Source organism: Thalia democratica, chromosome 4 (assembly GCF_965202585.1).
Source record: "Thalia democratica chromosome 4, ktThaDemo2.hap1.1, whole genome shotgun sequence".
NCBI classification, from domain to species: Eukaryota; Metazoa; Chordata; class Thaliacea; order Salpida; family Salpidae; genus Thalia; species Thalia democratica.
Genome location: NC_139168.1, coordinates 66168408 through 66178586, shown reverse-complemented (window position 1 = coordinate 66178586; position 10179 = coordinate 66168408).

The window sequence follows — 10179 nt, the reverse complement described above, 5'->3', positions numbered from 1 at the left end:
CTTTAATTCTAACTTATTTGAAAATTTTGAAAAACAACTTGAAAAAAAATATAGATATTTTCCTATAGAAATGTATATTACATTTAGCACCAGGGGTTGGGAAGTTCAACTTAAATAGCAGAAAAATTTACTTTATTTACAAATTTTTCTTTAGTTATTGAGATAAGAGGGTAAAAAGATAAAAGTTCAATGGGTTCTTTATAGAAGGACTTAAAATAAATAACCTTTATGCATTTTTTTCGTTTCAAATAAAAAGTTATAATTTATCAGCATTTATATGTTTAAACTATTATAAATAGTGTTAATTTTACATTTATCAATTAAAGAATTTTGTTTTATCAATTAAAATATTTAAGGCATAGGGGAGGGGAAAATTATTTTTTAAATCTTAGTTATATTTTTCACATAATTAGATAAGTTCCTCGTTATTCTTTAGTGCTTGTTAAAACTCAAAGCAACTTTTTAGATATAATTCATCAAAGTAAGAGCATTCAATAGGTTCCTTATGGGAGGCCGAAACTAAAAGGGCACAAATAGACTATTTCACTAAAATTCTACCTACTCCTTCAATTTTCGAGCAATTGTTCAAAAATTTTTAGAGTAGTCTTAATTTTTTTTTAAACAACTTTTTCTTAACAGATTTTAAAATTTTAGTAAAAAAAAAGATATTAAAAATAAACAAAAAAACTTTCATTATTATTCTAGTCATAATTTTCTCAATGTTTGTTTTTAATTAAATCTGTTCCTACAAATTGTTTATGATATTTAAAAAATATATTCTGTAAATTTGAACTATATTGCTTTAAAAATAAAGGAGAAGACAGACTTTTAGTAAATTTTTCAAAGTTCGAGATTAAAGGTCTTGAATATTTCAAAATTTAAAAAAATATTTTTTGTTAAAAAGCTGTTAGACTCCCCTATGCCCTTTAACATTGTGAGTCGATAACATTGTAAGTAAAGTAAGTAAAACTCTGTGAAAAATGAGACTATCAAATTTTACAAAATTAAATATTTTTCTAAAAAAAAAAATATCAAAAGAAATTAAATAAATTTTTTACACACATATATCTAACATTAAACAAACATAAAATATATGTTGAAGTCTACGTTATAAAGTGAAGTTATTATCAGAAATCTATTTAGTTTTGAAATTTATCAATAATTTTATGAAGTAATTTAAATTGTTATATGATTTAAAAAAGAAAACAAAAAATCAAATAAATAAATTTGAAGTTTTTCAAAAAAAGTATATTTAAGAATTTAAACTCTACAATAGAAGAAAAAGGTAATTAGGTTCACTTTTTTATGTAATGATCTCAGTAATACATTAGAATTACAAGAAGTTAACTTATATTTTCTCAACAAAAGTACTTTTAATTATATATTCACAGTTGCTTGTAAAGTGATACTTAAACTTAGTTTTGTAGAAAATTTTGAACAAAACAAACTAAATCTATACGTAGATGCTGGTGTAAATTTTTCGTAGTTATTATACTGTACACAACATAAGCTAATGTTTTGAGCAAAACGGTCATAACCTTAACTGAAGTTTTGTAAAGTAGCGACCTGAAAAATAAAACTAGAGCGTTTAAGATAACTAAATTAGTTTTTCTTTCTTTTAATCGCACTGCCACCTCTGTATTTTTTAAACTATTTTTTTATTCTGTTTTTATATTTAAAAATTAAGTTAAAAATTTAATTTTCAGGCCCGATTTAACTTCTATTTGAAAAATTAAAAATGAGATTAAACATTTCTAAATTAAATGCAGAATCTAGCTTGGTAATATACAGTTTAAAAAAAATAAATTTTTTAGCAAAAGCTTAAAAATTTAGTTTTAAATAGCTAACTAAATGAAAGCAAATTTAACTTGAGTCAATTTGTATTTAATCATAAATACTCAATCAAAGATGCTAAGTTTTATAATTAATTAAGAAAATCTCATGAATTGGTCAAAATATACTAAATTCATAGTTGCTAAAATTTTGCAAAAAAAACTTTCTTATAAAAAATTTTTAATGACATTCAAGTAATTGCTTCAAGTACCAGACAATACAATTTCGGAAAACTCAAATATCGACAATTTCAATTCTTAAAAAAATAATTAAAAAACTCTATCTCAAAAAGTAATACAAATTTAAACAAAATAAAAAGTACATATGTCGATCTTATAAAAATCTACAAGCCACATTTTCTTTTTTGCAAAATCTTTAAAATTTTTCTAGATACTTTAAAATTACTCAAAATAACTATGCTTTTTACTTATTTATTTATTACTCAGCTAGATCTCAAAAAATACTTAGCAAAAAAAAATGGCTTGTAGATGTTAAAAGGACCAACATGTGTATTTTTTTATTTGACTAATGTATTTTACTTTTATAGTTGTTGCCACTTCATTATTTTTTTAAGAATTTTAATTGTCGGAATCTGAATTATTTGAATTCAAAAATTCGTGCACCTATTGTTTTACACTTAAGTTTTACAAACACTAGAGTTTTTACTGAGTGTTAAACTCGTAGATAGTCTATTACCCTTTATTAGTTAATTGAGGGAAGTAAACTTAAGAGTCAGACTAGTTTGCTGAGTCATAATAGTTTTAAAGTTGTTTTTTGATGTTTATGTTTATACCTTTAAATTTAACCGGCCCTATCCATCAAATTAAAAAATAAAGTATTAAAACTATAAACTAAAAATAACATGAAAAAGTTATTTTTCTTTGCTAACTCAGCAAATGTGCAATTAGACTTGTAAACATAAATTGGTTAAAACTTTTAGGACTGCTTGTATTTACTAATTTAGGCATTAGTGACAATTATCCATATATGCAAGTTTTAAGCTCACATGCTAGTTTTTATTTTGATGTTTTTCAAATATGACATTTTTTATGTATTATAAAATTAATGACAGCATTAAACAAAAAATTACAATACAACCCTTTATTAAGATAAAATACGAAATCTGTAATAGTTTTCTGAATAGATAAATACATATTTAAAAATTGATTTAGTATTAATTAGTCAGATTATAATCAAAATTGAAACGGGTCAGTTTTGCACGAATTAGATATTGCACAACTGTCACTTTTGCACAAGTATTCAGTTTTAAACAACCTTTTTTATATACTTTATATATGAAGTTACTTTTTCACAGAGAGTCATTATTGCACGAGTGACTCTTTTGTACAAAACGTAATTTTTGCACTGTTAAATTTTGTATAAATATAACTAATAATGATAAAATTTAGTTAATGTTTACTAGCCAAGGGTAAGAGTTACTGGTACCCGTGGTAGTAAAAAACTAAAGAAACAAGGTTAAAATAGATAAAATAAAAATAAATAAAAATAGATTGATAGAAATTAAAAAAAAGTTTAAAACCGTGCAAAATATTAATATATTTCATTTCTGACATCTACCAAACCAAAAGATTTAGTCCATGATTTTTATTTTAATGAGGTCCATATAATTGAATTACTTAATATTATAAGTTGTTGATTTATGTTCTAGTATATACGTATATGTTTTTGTATGATCTTTAAACATAGAATAATTCTTTTATTTTTACGTCAAAAAATAACACACATTTGCTTATGCTTATAACAGATAACTATAAATGGTAATAAATAAGATTATTAATGTTTTTCTACAACAAATTTTAAAACTAAACTTTTTTCTTGTTAGTCATAAAAAATTAAAACTAAAAATTATGTCAAAAAAATTTTTTATTTGTCATTTTTGCCATTAAATAAATCTAAAATATTTTTTAAGTGTAGTTAAAATATACACAGTTATCTACAATATTGTGTTTTTAAATTTACTATAAACAGCTTTTAGAAAAACTATTTACATAGCATTACACTTTTTATTCAAAACTGAATTTGTAAGTACTTTAAAATTAGATTTCTTAGTATTTAGAAAGCAATTTATCAACAACTTATTAAGAAATAATTAAGTTTTAATCTTCAATTAAGTTGTTTCACTTTGAAACTCAGACTTAAAAAAAATATTTTCAGAATGGTTTTTGTCATAGAACAAAAAACAAATTTTTAAGAGTTGTATTTTATTTCTATAATAGTTATGACATATTTAACATGGACACTACAAGTTTTATATGTGCATTATCTTGAATAACTAAAAAAACATTGTTTTCAATGAAATTATACTAAGTTAAAAAATGATTTGTTATTATACTTTTTTGCTTGCTTGTTATATTAAAATTTCTTAACAAAAAGGAACTCTAATGATAAATTGTAACCTAACAAAAACTTTACAAAATAAAAACTTAAAGCTAGCTTAGACTACACAAAAAACTATTTACCTAACAATGTTATACTTATCAAATTATTTGAAAATACTTAAATGAAGTTCTATTTAGTTCTGTACAGTACTTATAAATATCAAAACGAAACTAAGTTATAGTGTTCTCTTTAAAATAATGTTTAAAAAATCCTTGTTGGTCAAAAAAGTTTTTCTAAATTCAACATTCAAAACTTTAGGAAAAGTTTTGCATTAGAGTTGAAAAAAGTCAAAAAATAAAAAAGGAAAATTAGTAAATATGATATTGACAAATAAACTATTATTCTACTTTGTTTAATTTAAAAGTAATTAGCAAAAAATCAGCTAAATTAATATACCATATTTAAATGATTAATTGTACAAGTATACCCTATCTAAAGTTGCTCGACTTACAAAACTGCCAAAGTAAACGACTCAAGTATAATATATTAAGTTTAAACTAACTTACTTTTGTTAGGTATTCAGAATTCTGTATTTTCTGATTTAGGGCAATGAAAGTACTTAAATAAAAAATAAATAGTTACTTTTTGATTTTTTAAGTTAAGGAATACATTAAAGTTTCCTTTTATTATACATTCGGTTATAATAACATTAATTTGGCCTAGCTAAATTGTAGCATTTAATTGCATGTTTTTTTTTTTACTTTTTTGACTGCATTTAAAACTGTTCAGTATATATTTCTTTAGTCTTCTTAAATCTATTGATTAAACCCATAATATTAGTGACTTGGAAGAAAAAATTGTTTTAAGTTTAAGTCAGCGAAAAGTCCTTATTATAAAACAAATAACTAAAAGTACTTTAAGTAGGATCAAATACTACTAGTTTGAAAACAGAATGTAATTCTGTTAACTATTGCACTTATTGTTAAACTAAAATATAATATTTATAAATAATTGCTTAACTTAAATATTTTTAAATATGTAAGCTAATTCATTTGTAATTTAAATTAATTCTCAGTTAATAAGTAATACAAACATACATACATTTTTAAACATAATTCTATGTAAGCTAATTTGGTCAAAATTGTATTCATTTGCAATTACATTATAACAACAAAGAAAAATTCTTCTACTTTTTATATGACCGCAAATGGCGCTAGAGGATAATTCAAAAACTAGTTATTTAACAAACTCGTAAAAATTAGAACAACTTTGCTCCATAGTCTTGCACGTTGCGCGCTCTACCGGCCTTAAGATTGTGCACTTAGCACATAACATTTAATTTCTGCTGCTAACTCTCAATAAGTATCTTCGTCATTTGTAGAATTTATTTGTGTTTGATGTATATCTTCCTGCATTATTTTTGTACTACTGATAGATTCGCTGCTTCGTCACTTTTCAAATGAAACAACTTTGCTAAAGATACACTATATATTTTAAGTTAGTTACCATACTTGTTACTTACTTTTCACCTAATAAGTCAACGAATTTCAGGTAAGCTTTCAAGTTTACTAAAGTATTTCTTAATGCAACATTTAAAACCATGAAGGCGCGTAGCTAGAAAGAAAAGAGGATAGGTCAAGCATACTGCCCACTAACTCTGACGAGTGATCCCCTTTAACTAGTAACAGAGGCACGTTATCCCAGGCTCCTGTTACCCCGATAAGTGTAACCTATTCTACATCATGATAAATAATGTTTTAATGACTTATGTCGGACTATTAAAATTTCAAACGGCTCAAATTACAAAACTCTAAAAACGGAAAATTTTAACTACGATCAATAATTATCAGAGATTTTAGTATTTGTTATTCAAGTCAATTCATAATTAAAACTCTAAACTTTTAAATTGTAAAGACTTAAATCAAGTCTGTTTTAAATATGATTTCGCGATTCAAACGTTTGATTTTACAAATTTTACCTATGGCTTTTCAAATAATATTTAAATTTTAGTTGATCTAATTAAGACTTAATTTACAATTTAGTATTAGATGCAGTGCTTTGAAACATGTTTGGTCTTCAACAAAAAAGCATACTTACTTTTTAAGGGCAAGAGTTAACGTCTTAAAAAATTTTCTTTTAGCAAACCTACTTTTTATAAACGCTCTTCCTATTCTGTACAAACTTTAAAGCTTTCGTGTTTAAAACTAAATTAACCTGTTATTGTTACATACCAGGGACTTGGTACGTTTCTGCAAGTCTGCAGAAACGTATACTTATGTGCGAAAAAACTTGCTTTTTATGATTATAAAAACAGCAGTTTTAGTGTCGTAAAAATTAAACAAATTAAATACATCCAAATTGTAAACTTTAACGCGCTAAAGCTTTAATTTGACAAATAGCTGTATTGCAAAATTGATTCTAATGGAAGCTGTAGCTTCAAAAATCAAAATCATACAGTTTTATGTTATAAAAATTTGCAGAACTTGTTGTTACTATTGACTACGTTAAATGTTTGATTTTCAAAACGATATAAATGTTTTTGACTTAAATTGTGATTTTCTTATACTTATTTTTAATGAATGTTTTCTGGGTTTACACAAGTGGCATAACATAAAGAATCATAGGGATGTGGAGTAGAATAAATTGCCTTGTATACAGTTATCACTCGTACTTCAACATTCCATTTTTGATGTATTAACATAACTTCATATTTTCAGATTAAATTCAATAACATTAGAGGTAGTTTAAATTGCTGTGTTCCCGCTAGGACGTTATTTCGCGTCATTTCAGATGTTTTAACTTTTGTAGGTTCGTAAATTTTTTGAGCTAGCTACGTCCCTGGTACATACTCGTTAAAAGTCTTGTAAATAAAATGTTTTGAATGAAAAACAACGTCAGCTTAAATGCTAGTTTATATAAATAAGCTTCTTTCAAATGATTTGAAACACTTTTTTTATTTTTTTACAAGTATGTGTTTTTAGTTTTATTGTTCAGTAGCAAAGTATGAATTTTAAAGTACAAATCACCCTCAAAAATATTTCACGAATATAAGATTTCTACGTATTTACAAAATTTTTACTATTTTTCTTGTTTAACTATTAATTTTATAGTTGCAATTTTCATTATTGCTTACTATGACATATAGTTATGCTTAGAAAATTTCATTATTATTTTTAGATAAAGTTTTATGTGAGTTGTTTTGTTTAAATTCTGTAGAAAAATAATTACTAGAAATAATTTTAGTTTTTATTTCTTTTAAACCGTTTGAAAACGCTTAGCCTAGCATAAGGGTTGGCAACGTAAATAATTGACGGGCCGGATCCAAAAAGAATTAGTCCTCAGCGGGCCGGAGCATTTTGAGTAAGTGATCTACCGGATTCAGTTGGATGCTTTTTTAGACCCGGATATTTATTCAAAAATATCAAGATCCGGCTAAATACTAATTTTAGACAATATTTTGTATCCGAAAAAAATTAATTTCAAAAGACTTGGATCCGGCTGGATGCTAATTGATCTGGTGTTTTAAAATTTTGATTTAGTTTATTAATTACCAAGGTTGTCAAGTATAAAATTTTAAGTTAATTTCTATTAAGTATTCATAATTCTATATTTATTACAACTCTAGACCGAAATAATACTAGTGAGTTTTATAAAAACAATAATTTACTTACTATAAGTTACTTGAGCCTAAGATTTCAGACTAAAACATTAAAATTTTTTGACTTTTCGAAATTGTCTAATTTTGGTAATCCTTTGCTCGAGGCTACATTAATAATATTATTCAGAAGTTAACTAACTTTGCAATACTAAACTACTTTACTTTAATTTAAAAAACTTATAAAGATTCATTCAAAATTTTGTTAGATAGTAAATTGTTATTACAAACATACACAAATTAATTTTCTAAACAAATCATACTTAAAGTTAATGAGATATTATTTTGAAATATTGACATCAGTTGGTCATCATTAAACTTGACCATTTAATTAATCAAAAATTCCTTAATTAAAATATAAATAGCAGAAAAGAGTGCAAACTGTAGTCTCAACTTGGAATATTCTACTATAATGTAAAGTTAAGCAGTTTTACTTAAAGTAGGTGTCAATGTTTTAAAAAACTACTTATCTTAGCATTTATAGAACAACTCAATACACATCTGGGAAATACATCAATTTTTTACATGTCATTTTTTATAAAAATCATTATGATAGGTATGATCATCAAAGTTAGTTCAGCAAATAATTTTTTCGGATAATTTAAGAAAGAATTAATTCAACTGACTTTAAACAGAACAAGGTACTATAACAAAAGAGTGTTTTTATAACTACAAAATTTAAAAGCCATCTTAAAAACGTTTTCAGGTTAAATTCTTATAGTCTATTTTGTGAAAATAATTTTAAAAAAGTTTTTGTAACATTTACATTGGCTTGTAGGATTTCATATAAATTTTAAAATGCTTAGCGGGCCGGATCATCCACTCGCGGGCCGGATAAATTTTGTCCGCGGGCTGGATTCCATTTAAATTTAAAAAAGGTTTAAGGGCCGGTCATTTTGACTCCGGGGGCCGGATTCGGCCCGCGGGCCGTACGTTGCCAACCCCTAGCCTAGTATATTAAAGTTAGACTCAGTATTTTATTTGCTATTAGATTTTTGAATAAGATTAATTTTTTATATAGTAAGAGTTTCAAAACATTTATGCTAAGACAAAAGTTGTTTGTTAGAAAGTAAAACGTTGTGATATATACAATAGTTTTTTCTGCTTACTTTGAGCGTTTACTAAAAAGTATATAACTATCTTAGAGTTAGTTCAAATGCACAAGTGAAGCACATCAAGTTTTCTTCTTTAACAAGAATACAAGTTTAGAGTGTGAAATTAAAACTAATTTAAATATAATAATTCATTATTTTATAAACCACATTTTGTACTGTAAAAGGCTTGTTTAAATATTTTCGCATTAATGCATGTTTGCGCGTTAACTTCTTCATGAAAAGTTGTTTTTTTTATGGTTCCGAAGTTTTTGACTGACAAAGTTTGCTTTGCAATTCACAGCTATAATATGAAAAAAGCTTTACTATTAAAAATAAAATATTATTTTAGATATTTCATTTATAAACATAAATGAAAACATTTTATATTAAGCAAAAAGTTGAAAATAAAAGTTTTCAAGTTTATGTTAATTCAAAACTTGATTTTTTGTTTTTTTTCATAGCATACTCGTACCAGCCGGGAAAAAAAAAGTTTTGGTGACATGGAAAACATGAAAACTCTCGAATTTTCTACTAGTGGGAAAATTAAAACTTTCACAGATGAAAACTTTGTAAACTAAGTAAAGTAAGTATTTAACCAATTTTTTAAAATTAATTGCAAAAACAGAAATTGAATAAAAATAAACTTTACATCTTTTGCACTTTATTAATCCTTAAACTTGTTTATTATTTAGAAATGTGAAAAAATGGCACTAATAGACCATATCATGGTATAAAAATCAATATATTCCCTCAAACGATAGATTGTAAAAATGCTAACATAGTTTCCCAGCACACAATTATTTTCAAAATACCATATGAAGCTGTATTAAATTTTCACCTAAAATATTAAGTAAACTTTTTTTTCCTAACAAAGGAAAACTATGTTCTTTTCAAGCTGTAATAAAACGAAACATATAACATACGAGATTGAATTGTTTTTTTTTAAATTTAAAATAAGTATAATTACATTTAGTAAAAAATGCTTAGAGCTAAAAAAATACAGAATATCCTACTACAAGTTTAACAGTTTAAATCTAAAAGAAATATTTTATTTTGTTCAAAACGCTAACAAGCCTAATCTTACATTATTTTATTTATGACTTTTTAAAACTATTACAAATAGAAATGTTATTCAAAATTATACTATCATTTTCCAGTTTAGATTACGATTCATCGTGCAACTTCATTTGTATAATCAGAGTTGCTATTTAAAAGGTGAATTATCTCAAACTGTTGTTTTTTCTATTGATTTGAAGT